The 15,504-nt window shown below is 47.8% G+C and overlaps 13 non-coding genes and 1 pseudogene across 13 annotated transcripts; all 14 read right to left on the reverse strand.

Annotated features, from left to right (window-relative positions):
• Window positions 1–439: 439 nt before the first annotated feature.
• LOC135033206 (U1 spliceosomal RNA) lies at window positions 440–581 on the reverse strand (annotated as a pseudogene).
• Window positions 582–733: 152 nt separating this feature from the next.
• On the reverse strand, window positions 734–897 carry LOC135033213 (U1 spliceosomal RNA). The gene has a single exon (XR_010228617.1). It is a non-coding gene; the product is annotated as a U1 spliceosomal RNA (small nuclear RNA).
• Window positions 898–1,567: 670 nt separating this feature from the next.
• On the reverse strand, window positions 1,568–1,730 carry LOC135033245 (U1 spliceosomal RNA). Its single transcript, XR_010228650.1, has one exon. It is a non-coding gene; the product is annotated as a U1 spliceosomal RNA (small nuclear RNA).
• Window positions 1,731–1,882: 152 nt separating this feature from the next.
• Window positions 1,883–2,046, reverse strand: LOC135033212 (U1 spliceosomal RNA). The gene has a single exon (XR_010228616.1). It is a non-coding gene; the product is annotated as a U1 spliceosomal RNA (small nuclear RNA).
• A 661-nt stretch (window positions 2,047–2,707) lies between these two features.
• Window positions 2,708–2,870, reverse strand: LOC135033199 (U1 spliceosomal RNA). Its single transcript, XR_010228607.1, has one exon. It is a non-coding gene; the product is annotated as a U1 spliceosomal RNA (small nuclear RNA).
• A 152-nt stretch (window positions 2,871–3,022) lies between these two features.
• Window positions 3,023–3,186, reverse strand: LOC135033211 (U1 spliceosomal RNA). Its single transcript, XR_010228615.1, has one exon. It is a non-coding gene; the product is annotated as a U1 spliceosomal RNA (small nuclear RNA).
• Window positions 3,187–11,409: 8,223 nt separating this feature from the next.
• LOC135033202 (U1 spliceosomal RNA) lies at window positions 11,410–11,572 on the reverse strand. The gene has a single exon (XR_010228609.1). It is a non-coding gene; the product is annotated as a U1 spliceosomal RNA (small nuclear RNA).
• Window positions 11,573–11,724: 152 nt separating this feature from the next.
• On the reverse strand, window positions 11,725–11,888 carry LOC135033226 (U1 spliceosomal RNA). Its single transcript, XR_010228630.1, has one exon. It is a non-coding gene; the product is annotated as a U1 spliceosomal RNA (small nuclear RNA).
• Window positions 11,889–12,559: 671 nt separating this feature from the next.
• Window positions 12,560–12,722, reverse strand: LOC135033200 (U1 spliceosomal RNA). Its single transcript, XR_010228608.1, has one exon. It is a non-coding gene; the product is annotated as a U1 spliceosomal RNA (small nuclear RNA).
• A 152-nt stretch (window positions 12,723–12,874) lies between these two features.
• LOC135033225 (U1 spliceosomal RNA) lies at window positions 12,875–13,038 on the reverse strand. Its single transcript, XR_010228629.1, has one exon. It is a non-coding gene; the product is annotated as a U1 spliceosomal RNA (small nuclear RNA).
• A 671-nt stretch (window positions 13,039–13,709) lies between these two features.
• On the reverse strand, window positions 13,710–13,872 carry LOC135033207 (U1 spliceosomal RNA). The gene has a single exon (XR_010228612.1). It is a non-coding gene; the product is annotated as a U1 spliceosomal RNA (small nuclear RNA).
• Window positions 13,873–14,024: 152 nt separating this feature from the next.
• Window positions 14,025–14,188, reverse strand: LOC135033231 (U1 spliceosomal RNA). Its single transcript, XR_010228636.1, has one exon. It is a non-coding gene; the product is annotated as a U1 spliceosomal RNA (small nuclear RNA).
• A 670-nt stretch (window positions 14,189–14,858) lies between these two features.
• LOC135033247 (U1 spliceosomal RNA) lies at window positions 14,859–15,021 on the reverse strand. Its single transcript, XR_010228651.1, has one exon. It is a non-coding gene; the product is annotated as a U1 spliceosomal RNA (small nuclear RNA).
• A 152-nt stretch (window positions 15,022–15,173) lies between these two features.
• Window positions 15,174–15,337, reverse strand: LOC135033223 (U1 spliceosomal RNA). The gene has a single exon (XR_010228627.1). It is a non-coding gene; the product is annotated as a U1 spliceosomal RNA (small nuclear RNA).
• Between the last annotated feature and the right edge of the window lie 167 nt (window positions 15,338–15,504).

Below are 15,504 nucleotides of genomic sequence, written 5' to 3' on the forward strand. Positions count from 1 at the left end.
ATCCAAGCAGTGGGCCAAAGTTGGCTGGAACCCTCATCTGCATATGAAAAGAGAAAAGGGGTATGCAGGGCATAGCGGCCTTTTGCGGCGCTTGGATGACCCCTAGTTCGCATTAAATACCCCCACCCTCCTTCTGTGTGGGGCTCATGTTGGCCATGCCCCAGCCCCTGAAGCATTCAAGCTGATTTCTTGCAGCAGCTGGGCACTGTAACAGCTCCAGAGCTGCTCTGTAAGGCAAGTAAAAGGGCGTGGGCCCTGCAGCACTACCTGTAGTTTGCATTGTGCATTGTAAGGCACAAAGTAAGCAGACGGGAGGAGAAGTCAGGATAGTGCACAAGGGTATAGAAGGGAGGGGCTCAAGAAAAAAGAAGAGGAAACAGACAGCAAACTAGGCTGGAGAGAGACCTGAGACAAAGAGATCTGAATTATATGAGAGCCGACCAGGGGAAACACAAATTACGCAGTCAAGTTTCCCACATTTGGGGAAATCACAGGGGCAGCACACCCAGAGTGCAATGGGTGATCCTTGCCCAGGGAGAAGCAACTTCATGATCATAGTATCTCACCTGGCAGGTAAGTAGGAGTTGGGCTAGAGCTGGGGAGGGTCGCTGCTCGGGCACCCCCCTGTCAAGTGAAGGAGATCCAACTGAGGCAGCACAAGGGAACTCTCGAAAGAAGAACAAGGCTAGAGGAAAATCTGAGACAAAGAAATCTGACTTTTACCAGAGCTGACCAGAGGAAAGCACAAACACAGTCCCCCACTACCACAAATAATGCAGTCGAGTTTCCCACATTTAGGGAAATCACAGGGGTCAGCATACCCAGAATGCAATGAATGAACCTCACCCTGGGAGAACAATCTTCATGACCATGGTATCTCCTATGCAAAATAAGTATGATTTGGGATAGGGCTGGGGAGGGCCGCTGCTCAGGCACATCTCTGTCAAGTAAAGAAGATTCAACTGAGGCAGCACAAGGGAACTCTCATCTGGGGACAACAACTGCAGGGAGAACACATATTTTCAGATGAACATGGGAGGGCAGAAGGCTGCCTAATACTGAAGCACCCCCAAACAACAAACCAAATGCAACAACTAGTGCAAGCATTCCTGGGGGAAGGCTGCAGCAGATGGATTTGCATATGGTGATGTCATCCAAGCAGTGGGTCAAAGTTGGCTTCAACCCTCGTCTGCATATGAAAAGAGAAAAGGGGCGTGCAGGGCATGGCGGCCTTTTGCGGCGATTGGATGACCCCTAGTTCGCATTAAACACCTCCACCCTCCTTCGGTGTGGGGCTCATGTTGGCTATGCCCCAGCCCCTGAAGCATTCAAGCTGATTTCTTGCAGCAGCTAGGCACTGTAACAGCTCCAGAGCTGCTCTGTAAGGCAAGTAAAAGGGTGTGGGCCCTGCAGCACTACCTGTAGTTCGCATTGTGCGTTGGAAGGCACAAATTAAGCAGACGGGAGAAGTCAGGATAGTGCGCAAGGGCATAGAAGGGAGCGGCTCAAGAAAAAAGAAGTGGAAATAGACAGCAAACTAGGCTGGAGAGAGACCTGAGACAAAGAGATCTGAATTATACGAGAGCCGACCAGGGGAAACACAAATTATGCAGTCAAGTTTCCCACATTTGGGGAAATCGCAGGAGCAGCACACCCAGAGTGCAATGGGTGAGACTTGCCCTGGGAGAAGCACCTTCATGATCATAGTATCTCACCTGGCAGGTAAGTAGGATTTGGGATAGAGCTGGGGAGGGTCGCTGCTCGGGCACCCCCCTGTCAAGTGAAGTAGATCCAACTGAGGCAGCACAAGGGAACTCTCGAAAGAAGAACAAGGCTAGAGGAAAATCTGAGACAAAGAAATCTGACTTTTACCAGAGCTGACCAGAGGAAAGCACAAACACAGTCCCCCACTACCACAAATAATGCAGTCGAGTTTCCCACATTTGGGGAAATCATAGGGGTCAGCATACCCAGAATGCAATGAATGAACCTCACCCTGGGAGAACAATCTTCATGACCATGGTATCTCCTATGCAAAATAAGTATGACTTGGGATATGGCTGGGGAGGGCCGCTGCTCAGGCACATCTCTGTCAAGTAAAGGAGATTCAACTGAGGCAGCACAAGGGAACTCTCATCTGGGGACAACAACTGCAGGGAGAATACATATTTTCAGATGAACATGGGAGGGCAGAAGGCTGCCTAATACTGAAGCACCCCCAAACAACAAACCAAATGCAACAACTAGTGCAAGCATTCCTGGGGGAAGGCCTGCAGCAGATGGATTTGCATATGGTGATGTCATCCAAGCAGTGGGTCAAAGTTGGCTTCAACCCTTGTCTGCATATGAAAAGAGAAAAGGGGCGTGCAGGGCATGGCGGCCTTTTGCGGCGCTTGGATGACCCCTAGTTCGCATTAAACACCTCCACCCTACTTCGGTGTGGGGCTATGCCCCAGCCCCTGAAGCATTCAAGCTGATTTCTTGCAGCAGCTGGGCACTGTAACAGCTCCAGAGCTGCTCTGTAAGGCAAGTAAAAGGGTGTGGGCCCTGCAGCACTACCTGTAGTTTGCATTGTGCGTTGGAAGGCACAAAGTAAGCAGACAGGAGAAGTCAGGATAGTGCGCAAGGGCATAGAAGGGAGCAACTCAAGAAAAGAGAAGTGGAAACAGACAGCAAACTAGGCTGGAGAGAGACCTGAGACAAAGAGATCTGAATTATACGAGAGCCGACCAGGGGAAACACAAATTATGCAGTCAAGTGTCCAACATTTGGGGAAACCGCAGGAGCAGCACACCCAGAGTGCAATGGGTGAGCCTTGCCCTGGGAGAAGCACCTTCATGATCATAGTATCTCACCTGGCAGGTAAGTAGGAGTTGGGCTAGAGCTGGGGAGGGTCGCTGCTCGGGCACCCCCCTGTCAAGTGAAGGAGATCCAACTGAGGCAGCACATGGAAACTCTCGAAAGAAGAACAAGGCTAGAGGAAGATCTGAGACAAATAAATCTGACTTTTACCAGAGCTGACCAGAGGAAAGCACAAACACAGTCCCCCACTACCACAAATAATGCAGTCGAGTTTCCCACATTTGGGGAAATCACAGGGGTCAGCATACCCAGAATGCAATGAATGAACCTCACCCTGGGAGAACAATCTTCATGACCATGGTATCTCCTATGCAAAATAAGTATGATTTGGGATAGGGCTGGGGAGGGCCGCTGCTCAGGCACATCTCTGTCAAGAATTTATAAAGTCTATACATATATATAACCAAATGTCAATATATATATATAGAACCCAGCGCTCCTATCAAAACTTATCTATTTCACCAATTTGTTGCTTATTTAATCTTTATACATCTATTAATTTTCACCATATATTATAAAATGCTGCTCCCATAGGTAGTACTGTTCTACCAATAATAAACCAAATTTTAAAGATAATCACACTTGTTATCAAGGGAGCGCAAAAAATAAAATATACAAGCTCTTTATTTTTAAAAAATATATATAGACAGAAGAAACCCACATTCAATAAAATACAATGGAGTCAACATATATAGGCACCACTATCCATATCTAAATGTAATCAGGATCTATTTCATATTGCCCTTGATGACAACGGAATGTTTATTAAAGGGTCCAAAAAATCCTACTGGATACAGCTGTTGTAATTTAATCGTTACTTTCCAATTGTAATTGATACATTAAATTCCTTCTTGTGGATGAACAGCAACAGTTGTAACCAACGCCTCTTTTCTCTAACGTCCTAAGTGGATGCTGGGGACTCCGTAAGGACCAAGGGGAATAGCGGCTCCGCAGGAGACTGGGCACATCTAAAGAAAGCTTTAGGACTATGTGGTGTGCACTGGCTCCTCCCCCTATGACCCTCCTCCAAGCCTCAGTTAGATTTCTGTGCCCGACGAGAAGGGTGCACACTAGGGGCTCTCCTGAGCTTCTTAGTGAAAGTTTTAGTTTAGGTTTGTTATTATCAGTGAGACCTGCTGGCAACAGGCTCACTGCATCGAGGGACTAAGGGGAGAAGAAGCGAACTCACCTGCGTGCAGAGTGGATTGGGCTTCTTGGCTACTGGACATTAGCTCCAGAGGGACGATCACAGGCCCAGCCTGGATGGGTCCCAGAGCCTCGCCGCCGGCCCCCTTACAGAGCCAGAAGAGCGAAGAGGTCCGAAAAAATCGGCGGCAGAAGACGTTCCTGTCTTCAATAAGGTAGCGCACAGCTGTGCGCCATTGCTCTCAGCACACTTCATACTCCGGTCACTGAGGGTGCAGGGCGCTGGGGGGGGCGCCCTGAGACGCAATAAAACATGATAAAAATACCTTACATGGCAAAAAATACATCACATATAGCTCCTGGGCTATATGGATGCATTTGACCCCTGCCAGAATATACAGAAAAACGGGAGATAAGGCCGCCGAAAAGGGGGCGAAGACTATCTCCTCAGCACACTGGCGCCATTTTCCCTCACAGCTCAGTTGGAGGGAAGCTCCCTGGCTCTTCCCTGCAGTCACTACACTACAGAAAGGGTTAAAAAAAGAGAGGGGGGCACTAATTAGGCGCAGTATTAAAACATACAGCAGCTATAAGGGGAAAAACACTTATATAAGGTTATCCCTGTATATATATATATAGCGCTCTGGTGTGTGCTGGCATACTCTCCCTCTGTCTCCCCAAAGGGCTAGTGGGGTCCTGTCCTCTATCAGAGCATTCCCTGTGTGTGTGCTGTGTGTCGGTACGTTTGTGTCGACATGTATGAGGAGAAAAATGATGTGGAGACGGAGCAGAGTGTCTGTAACAGTGATGTCACCACCTAGGGGGTCGACACCTGAGTGGATGTACTGTTGAAAATTACGTGACAGTGTCAGCTCTGTATAAAAAAACAAAACAAAAAAACAGTGGTTGACATGAGACAGCCGGCTACTCAGCTTGTGCCTGTCCAGACGTCTCATAGGCCGTCAGGGGCTCTAAAGCGCCCGTTACCTCAGATGGCAGATACAGACGCCGACACGGATACTGACTCCTGTGTCGACGGTGAAGAGACAACCGTGATTTCCAGTAGGGCCACACGTTACATGATTGAGACAATGGAAAATGTTTTATACATTTCTGATAATACGAGTACCACCAAAAAGGGGTATTATGTTCGGTGAGGGAAAAACTACCTGTAGTTTTCCTGAATCTGAGAAATAAAATGAGGTGTGTGATGATGCGTGGGTTTCCCCCCCGATAACAATTGATAATTTCTTAAAAAGTATTGGCTGTATACCCTTTCCCGCCAGAGGTTAGGGTGCGTTGGGAAACACCCCCTAGGGGGGATAAGGCGCTCACACGCTTGTAAGAACAAGGGCTCTACCCTCTCATGAGATGGCCGCCCTTAAGGATCCTGCTGATAGAAAGCAGGAGGGTATCCAAAAATGTATTCACACACATACTGGTGTTATACTGCGACCAGCAATCGCCTCAGCCTGGAGGTGCAGTGCTGGGTTGGCATGGTCGGATTCCCTGACTGGAAATATTGATATCCTAGATAAGGATAGTATATTATTGCCTATAGAGCATTTAAAAGATGCATTTCTATATATGCATGATGCACAGCGGAATATTTGCCGACTGGCATCAAGTATAAGTGCGTTGTCCAATTCTACCAGTAAAATGGTCAGGTGATGCGGATTCCAAACGGCATTTGGAAGTATTGCCTTTGAAAGGGGACATTTGGGGTCGGTCTTTTAGACCTGGTGGCCACGGCAACAACTGGGAAATCCACGTTTGTACCCCAGGTCGCCTCTCAAAATAAGACGCCGTATTATCAGGCGCAGTCCTTTGTTGGCAAGCGGACAAAAGGTTCCTCTTTTCTGCTCGTGACAGAGGGAGAGGAAAAAGGCTGAAGAGATTAGCCAGTTCCCAGGAACAGAAACCCTTTCCCGCCTCTGCCAAGCCCTCAGTATGACGCTAGGGCCTTACAAGCTCAGGCACGGTGGGGGCCCGTTCTCAATGAATTTCAGTGCGCAGTGGGCTCACTCGCAAGTAGACCCCAGGATCCTTCAGGTAATATCTCAAGGGTACATATTGGAATTCGAGACGTCTCCCCCTCGCCGTTTCCAAAAGTCGGCTTTACCGACATCTCCCTCTGACAGGGAGGCAGTTTTGGAAGCCATTCACAAGCTGTATTCCCAGCAGGTGATAATCAAGGTACCCCTCCTGCAACAGGGAACGGGGTATTATTCCACACTATTGTGGTACCGAAGCCAGACGGCTCGGTGAGACCGATTCTAAATCTAAAATCTAAAATCTTTGAACACTTACATACAGAGGTTCAAATTCAAGATTGAGTCACTCAGAGCAGTGATTGCGAACCTGGAAGAAGGGGACTTCATGATGTCTCGGGACATCAAGGATGCTTACCTTCATGTCAAAATTTACCCTTCTCACCAAGGGTACCTCAGGTTATGGTACAAAACTGTCACTATCAGTTCAGACGCTGCCGTAGGGATGGTCCACGGCACCCCGGGTCTTTACCAAGGTAATGGCCGAAATGATATCCCTTCAAAGGAAGGGAATTTTAGTTATCCCTTACTTGGACGATTCCCTGATAAGGGTAAGATCCAGGGAACAGTTGGAAGTCGGTGTAGCACTATCTCAGGTAGTGTTGCGGCAGCACGATTGGATTCTCAATATTCCAAAATCGCAGCTGGTTCCGACGACTTGTCTTCTGTTTCCTAGGGATGTTCCTGGACACAGTCCAGAAAAAAGGTGTTTCTCCCGGAAGAGAAAGCCAGGGAGTTATCCGAGCTAGTCAGGAACCTCCTAAAACCGAACCAAGTCTCAGTGCATCAATGCACAAGGGTTCTGGGTAAAAATGGTGGCTTCCTACGAAGCAATCCCATTCGTTAGATTCCACGCAAGAACTTTCCAGTGGAACCTACTGGACAAATGGTCCGGGTCGCATTTTCAGATGCATCAGCGGATAACCCTGTCACCAAGGACAAGGGTATCCATCCTGTGGTGGTTGCAGAGTGCTCATCTTCTAGAGGGCCGCAGATTCGGCATTCAGGACTGGGTCCTGGTGACCACGGATGCCAGCCTGCGAGGCTGGTGAGCAGTCACACAGGGAAGGAATATCCAGGGCTTAGGGTCAAGCCTGGATACATCACTTCACATAAATATCCTGAAGCTAAGGGCCATTTACAATGCTCTAAGCTTAGCAAGACCTCTGCTTCAAGGTCAGCCGGTGTTGATCCAGTCGGACAACATCATGGCAGTCACCCACGTAAATAGACAGGGTGGCACAAGAAGCAGGAGGGCAATGGCAGAAGCTGCAGGGATTCTTCGCTGGGCGGAAAATCATGTGATAGCACTGTCAACAGTATTCATTCCGGGAGTGGACAACTGGGAAGCAGACTTCCTCAGCACGACCTCCACCCGGGAGAGTGGGGACTTCACCCAGAAGTCGTCCACATGATTAAAAAACTCGACAGGTATTGCGCCAGGTCAAGAGACCCTCAGGCAATAGTTGTAGACGCTCTGGTAACACTGTGGGTGTACCAGTCAGTGTATGTGTTCCCTCCTCTGCCTCTCATACCCAAGGTACTGAGATTGATAAGATGGAGAGGAGAAAGCACTATATTCGTGGCTCCGGATTGGCCAAGAAGGACTTGGTAACCGGAACTTCAAGAGATGCTCACGGAGGATCCGTGGCCTCTACCTCTAAGAAGGGACCTGCTCCAGCAAGGACCCTGTCTGTTCCAAGACTTACCGCGGCTGCGTTTGACGGCATGCCGGTTGAACACCGGATCCTGAAGGAAAAAAGGCATTCCGGATGAAGTCATCCATATCCTGATCTAAAGCCAGGAAGGATGTAACCGCAAAAACATTATCACCGCAATTGGCGAAAATATGTTGCGTAGTGCGAGGCCAGTAAGGCCAGACGGAGGAAATTCAACTGGGTCGATTCCTACATTTCCTGCAAACAGGAGTGTCTATGGGCCTGAAATTGGGGTCCATTAAGGTTCAGATTTCGGCCCTGTCAATTTTCTTCCAAAAAAGAACTAGCTTCAGTCCCTGAAGTTTAGACGTTTGTAAAAGGGGTACTGCATATACAGCCTCCTTTTGTGCCTCCAGTGGCAATTTGGGATCTCAATGTAGTTTGGGTTCCAAAAGTCACATTGGTTTGAACCACTTAAATCTGTGGAGTTAAAATATCTCACATGGAAAGTGGTCATGCTGTTGGCCTTGGCCTGGGCCAGGCGCGTGTCAGAATTGGCGGCTTTATCCTGTAAAAGCCCTTATCTGATTTTCCATTCGGACAGGGCGGAATTGAGGACTCGTCCTCAGTTTCTCCCTAAGGTGGTTCCAGCGTTTTCACCTGAACCAACCTATTGTGGTGCCTGCGGCTACTAGGGACTTGGAGGAATCCAAGTTGCTGGATGTTGTCAGGGCCCTGAAAATATGTTTCCAGGACGGCTGGAGTCAGGAAATCTGACTCGCTGTTTATCCTGTATGCACCCAACAAGCTGGGTGCTCCTGCTTCTAAGCAGACTATTGCTCGTTGGATTTGTAGTACAATTCAGCTTTCACATTCTGTGGCAGGCCTGCCACAGCTAAAATCTGTAAAAGCCCGTTCCACAAGGAAAGTGGGCTCATCTTGGGCGGCTGCCCGAGGGGTCTCGGCTTTACAACTTTGCCGAGCAGCTACTTGGTCAGGGGCAAACACGTTTGCTAAATTCTACAAATTTGATACCCTGGCTGAGGAGGACCTGGAGTTCTCTCATTCGGTGCTGCAGAGTCATCCGCACTCTCCCGCCCGTTTGGGAGCTTTGGTATAATCCCCATGGTCCTTACGGAGTCCCCAGCATCCACTTAGGACGTTAGAGAAAATAAGAATTTACTTACCGATAATTCTATTTCTCATAATCCGTAGTGGATGCTGGGCGCCCATCCCAAGTGCGGATTGTCTGCAATACTTGTACATAGTTATTGTTACAAAAATCGGGTTATTATTGTTGGGAGCCATCTTTTCAGAGGCTCCTCTGTTATCATACTGTTAACTGGGTTCAGATCACAAGTTATACGGTGTGATTGGTGTGGCTGGTATGAGTCTTACCCGGGATTCAAAATCCTTCCTTATTGTGTACGCTCGTCCGGGCAAAGTATCCTAACTGAGGCTTGGAGGAGGGTCATAGGGGGAGGAGCCAGTGCACACCACATAGTCCTAAAGCTTTCTTTAGATGTGCCCAGTCTCCTGCGGAGCCGCTATTCCCCATGGTCCTTACGGAGTCCCCAGCATCCACTACGGACTATGAGAAATAGAATTATCGGTAAGTAAATTCTTATTATTTACTGCAGTTAAAGTTCATATGTAACTCACGTGAGTAATGAAAGAAAACAGGGGGAGAGCGCTGTGATGGTTGGTGAAACACAGCGGTATGCTACGACCCCCGTTAACCGTGGATGGATCTTATTGGCACTCGCGGTCGGGATATTTCTCCCTGCCGTGGGGTAGAGACCTCCTTTTGCTCGGTCTCAAATTGCTTTTTCCCCTTCACCGCTGTCTTTACATCAGACGTCCGCCGTGATGTAGCTCGTTCATGAACGGGCTTATATCTCAGCAATCAGAGTGTCCGGTAATCACCTTCCTTACGCGTTTCTCCGCTGTTATCCAAGAGCGGTTTCGTCAGAGGATACATCAGCAGCCTAGCAGGCTCTTTTTAAAATGCACCGGACCAATAGCATTACTAATTAGTTGATTGGATACATACATGTACTAATTGGATGCATACATGTAATGACTCACATATGGAACAACTTTCTAATTGCAATTGCACATATAAAGGCATTTCATAATATAAAAATAAGCAACATGGTGATTAAAAATAATAATAAAATAAGCAACAAGGTGGTTTAAAAAATAACAGAAAATATATAATCTATATACAGATTAACCTATAATCTTTCAATCAATACCTCATATCTATAATCACATATACATAATTCAGAGACTCAGCACTAAGGATCCCCATTTACTTATATAAAACCTTTTAGGGTAACATAAATCCATGCCACTACTAAAGCAGTTCTTGTGGCGCAGGGGAAACATCAAATGCACTCTATGCAGCTAGTCCCATGTTTGAATCCAACCCGCTCAGCTTAACATCCATATTATTTATTTACTTTTAATGGGATCATTCTATCAATTCATTTTTACCTTTAATTTTTGTTAATATTATTTCTATATTTCATTATTTTAACCCCTGGAATAACTACATTGCTGTTTAAACAACAAAAAGAATTGAAGAAAAAATAAATATTAAACAGACAATTTAAGGATTCGAAGATTTAAATATTTAAAGATTTTAAAATTTAAAACAGGGAGGGGGGGGAGGGAGGGGGGCCTTTTGGGAGAAGGAGGGGAAAAAAATAAAAATAAATATATATATATATATATATAGAACCAAGAGAAAGTGTAAAAAGAGGATGGAGGAAGAAATCTGATGTTCATCATTACTAGTGGATTTTACTAAAGAACTTTAAAGGAACACATACAACAGGATTATACAGTTTCATCCTAAAAGGAAAGCTGTTTCCAAAATAGCTACTTCTAATAATTTTGTTTATTTATTAAACATACAATAAATGGATATTCAATAAATAATATATTAGGTAAATCAATAGATAAAATCTTCAGAGACTGCCAATGTTGTTCAGTTCGATGCTCTCATTCAGACCATCAGGTGTAAGGGTACCCAAAGAAAAAATCCAAAATGCCTCCCTTGTCAAGTAAAGGAGATTCAACTGAGGCAGCACAAGGGAACTCTCATCTGGGGACAACAACTGCAGGGAGAACACATATTTTCAGATGAACATGGGAGGGCAGAAGGCTGCCTAATACTGAAGCACCCCCAAACAACAAACCAAATGCAACAACTAGTACAAGCATTCCTGGGGGAAGGCCTGCAGCAGATGGATTTGCATATGGTGATGTCATCCAAGCAGTGGGTCAAAGTTGGCTTCAACCCTCGTCTGCATATGAAAAGAGAAAAGGGGCGTGCAGGGCATGGCGGCCTTTTGCGGCGCTTGGATGACCCCTAGTTCGCATTAAACACCTCCACCCTACTTCGGTGTGGGGCTCATGTTGGCTATGCCCCAGCCCCTGAAGCATTCAAGCTGATTACTTGCAGCAGCTGGGCACTGTTATAGCTCCAGAGCTGCCCTGTAAGGCAACTAAAAGGGTGTGGGCCCTGCAGCACTACCTGTAGTTCGCATTGTGCGTTGGAAGGCACAAAGTAAGCAGACGGGAGAAGTCAAGATAGTGCGCAAGGGCATAGAAGGGAGTGGCTCAAGAAAAGAGAAGTGTAAACAGACAGCAAACTAGGCTGGAGAAAGACATGAGACAAAGAGATCTGAATTATACGAGAGCCGACCAGGGAAAACACAAATTATGCAGTCAAGTTTCCCACATTTGGGGATATCGCAGGAGCAGCACACCCAGAGTGCAATTGGTGAGCCTTGCCCTGGGAGAAGCACCTTCATGATCATAGTATCTCACCTAGCAGGTAAGTAGGAGTTGGGCTAGAGCTGGGGAGGGTCGCTGCTCGGGCACCCCCCTGTCAAGTGAAGGAGATCCAACTGAGGCAGCACAAGGGAACTCTCGAAAGAAGAACAAGGCTAGAGGAAGATCTGAGACAAAGAAATCTGACTTTTACCAGAGCTGACCAGAGGAAAGCACAAACACAGTCCCCCACTACCACAAATAATGCTGTCAAGTTTACCACATTTGGGAAAATAACAGGGGTCAGCATACCCAGAATGCAATGAATGAACCTCACCCTGGGAGAACAATCTTCATGACCATGGTATCTCCTATGCAAAATAAGTATGATTTGGGATAGGGCTGGAGAGGGCCGCTGCTCAGGCACATCTCTGTCAAGTAAAGGAGATTCAACTGAGGCAGCACAAGGGAACTCTCATCTGGGGACAACAACTGCAGGAGGTACACATATTTTCAGATGAACATGGGAGGGCAGAAGGCTGCCTAATACTGAAGCACCCCCAAACAACAAACCAAATGCAACAACTAGTGCAAGCATTCCTGGGGGAAGGCCTGCAGCAGATGGATTTGCATATGGTGATGTCATCCAAACAGTGGGTCAAAGTTGGCTTCAACCCTCGTCTGCTTATGAAAAGATAAAATTGGCATGCAGGGCATGGCGGCCTTTTGCGGTGCTTGGATGACCCCTAGTTCGCATTAAACACCTCCACCCTCCTTCGGTGTGGGGTTCATGATGGCTATGCCCCAGCCCCTGAAGCATTCAAGCTGATTTCTTGCAGCAGCTGGGCACTGTAACAGCTCCAGAGCTGCTCTGTAAGGCAAGTAAAAGGGTGTGGGCCCTGCAGCACTACCTGTAGTTTGCATTGTGTGTTGGAAGGCACAAAGTAAGCAGACGGGAGAAGTCAGGATAGTGCGCAAGGGCATAGAAGGGAGCAACTCAAGAAAAGAGAAGTGGAAACAGACTGCAAATTAGGCTGGAGAGAGACCTGAGACAAAGAGATCTGAATTATACGAGAGCCGACCAGGTGAAACACAAATTATGCAGTCAAGTGTCCAACATTTGGGGAAACCGCAGGAGTAGCACACCCAGAGTGCAATGGGTGAGCCTTGCCCTGGGAGAAGCACCTTCATGATCATAGTATCTCACCTGGCAGGTAAGTAGGAGCTGGGCTAGAGCTGGGGAGGGTCGCTGCTCGGGCACCCCCCTGTCAAGTGAAGGAGATCCAACTGAGGCAGCACAAGGGAACTCTCGAAAGAAGAACAAGGCTAGAGGAAGATCTGAGACAAAGAAATCTGACTTTTACCAGAGCTGACCAGAGGAAAGCACAAACACAGTCCCTCACTACCACAAATAATGCAGTCCAGTTTCCCACATTTGGGGAAATCACAGGGGTCAGCATACCCAGAATGCAATGAATGAACCTCACCCTGGGAAAACAATCTTCTTGACCATGGTATCTCCTATGCAAAATAAGTATGATTTGGGATAGAGCTGGGGAGGGCCGCTGCTCAGGCACATCTCTGTCAAGTAAAGGAGATTCAACTGAGGCAGCACAAGGGAACTCTCATCGGGGGACAACAACTGCAGGGAGAACACATATTTTCAGATGAACATGGGAGGGCAGAAGGCTGCCTAATACTGAAGCACCCCCAAACAACAAACCAAATGCAACAACTAGTGCAAGCATTCCTGGGGGAAGGCCTGCAGCAGATGGATTTGCATATGGTGATGTCATCCAAGCAGTGGGTCAAAGTTGGCTTCAACACTCATCTGCATATGAATAGAGAAGAGGGGCGTGCAGGGCATGGCGGCCTTTTGCGGCGCTTGGATGACCCCTAGTCCGCATTAAACACCTCCACCCTCCTTCGGTGTGGGGCTCATGTTGGCTATGCCCCAGCCCCTGAAGCATTCAAGCTGATTTCTTGCAGCAGCTGGGCACTGTAACAGCTCCAGAGCTGCTCTGTAAGGCAAGTAAAAGGGTGTGGGCCCTGCAGCACTACCTGTAGTTCGCATTGTGCGTTGGAAGGCACAAAGTAAGCAGACGGGAGAAGTCAGGATAGTGCGCAAGGGCATAGAAGGGAGCGGCTCAAGAAAAGAGAAGTGGAAACAGACAGCAAACTAGGTTGGAGAGAGACCTGAGACAAAGACATCTGAATTATACGAGAGCCGACCAGGGGAAACACAAATTATGCAGTCAAGTTTCCCACATTTGGGGAAATCATAGGGGCAGCACACCCAGAGTGCGATGGGTGAGCCTTGCCCTGGGAGAAGCACCTACATGATCATAGGATCTCACCTGGCAGGTAAGTAGGAGTTGGGCTAGAGCTGGGGAGGGTCGCTGCTCGGGCACCCCCCTGTCAAGTGAAGGAGATCCAACTGAGGCAGCACAAGGGAACTCTCGAAAGAAGAACAAGGCTAGAGGAAGATCTGAGACAAAGAAATCTGACTTTTACCAGAGCTGACCAGAGGAAAGCACAAACACAGCCCCCCACTACCACAAATAATGCAGTCGAGTTTCCAACATTTGGGGAAATCACAGCGGTCAGCATAACCAGAATGCAATGAATGAACCTCACCCTGGGAGAACAATCTTCATGACCATGGTATCTCCTATGCAAAATAAGTATGATTTGGGATAGGGCTGGGGAGGGCCGCTGCTCAGGCACATCTCTGTCAAGTAAAGGCGATTCAACTGAGGCAGCACAAGGGAACTCTCATCTTGGGACAACAACTGCAGGGAGAACACATATTTTCAGATGAACATGGGAGGGCAGAAGGCTGCCTAATACTGAAGCACCCCCAAACAACAAACCAAATGCAACAACTAGTGCAAGCATTCCTGGGGAAGGCCTGCAGCAGATGGATTTGCATATGGTGATGTCATCCAAGCAGTGGGTCAAAGTTGGCTTCAACCCTCATCTGCATATGAAAAGAAAAAAGGGATGTGCAGGGCATGGCGGCCTTTTGCGGCGCTTGGATGACCCCTAATTCGCATTAAACATCTCCACCCTCCTTCGGTGTGGGGCTCATGTTGGCTATGCCCCAGCCTCTGAAGCATTCAAGCTGATTTCTTGCAGCAGCTGGGCACTGTAACAGCTCCAGAGCTGCTCTGTAAAGCATGTAAAAGGGTGTGGGCCCTGCAGCACTACCTGTAGTTTGCATTGTGCGTTGGAAGGCACAAAGTAAGCAGACAGGAGAGGTCAGATTAGTGCACAAGGGCATAGAAGGGAGCGGCTCAAGAAAAGAGAAGTGGAAACAGACAGCAAACTAGGCTGGAGAGAGACCTGAGACAAAGAGATCTGAATTATACGAGAGCCGACCAGGGGAAACACAAATTATGCAGTCAAGTTTCCCACATTTGGGGAAATCACAGGGGCAGCACACCCAGAGTGCAATGGGTGAGCCTTGCCCTGGGAGAAGCACCTTCATGATCATAGTATCTCACCAGGCAGGTAAGTAGGAGTTGGGCTAGAGCTGGGGAGGGTCGCTGCTTGGGCACCCCCCTGTCAAGTAAAGGAGATCCAACTGAGGCAGCACAAGGGAACTCTCGAAAGAAGAACAAGGCTAGAGGAAGATCTGAGACAAAGAAATCTGACTTTTACCAGAGCTGACCAGAGGAAAGCACAAACACAGTCCCCCACTACCACAAATAATGCAGTCAAGTTTCCCACATTTGGGGAAATCACAGGGGTCAGCATACCCAGAATGCAATGAATGAACCTCAACCTGGGAGAACAATCTTCATGACCATGGTATCTCCTATGCAAAATAAGTATGATTTGGGATAGAGCTGGGGAGGGCCGCTGCTCAGGCACATCTCTGTCAAGTAAAGGAGATTCAACTGAGGCAGCACAAGGGAACTCTCATCTGGGGACAACAACTGCAGGGAGAACACATATTTTCAGATGAACATGGGAGGGCAGAAGGCTGCCTAATACTGAAG

Source organism: Pseudophryne corroboree, unplaced genomic scaffold, assembly GCF_028390025.1.
Source record: "Pseudophryne corroboree isolate aPseCor3 unplaced genomic scaffold, aPseCor3.hap2 scaffold_568, whole genome shotgun sequence".
NCBI lineage: Eukaryota > Metazoa > Chordata > Amphibia > Anura > Myobatrachidae > Pseudophryne > Pseudophryne corroboree.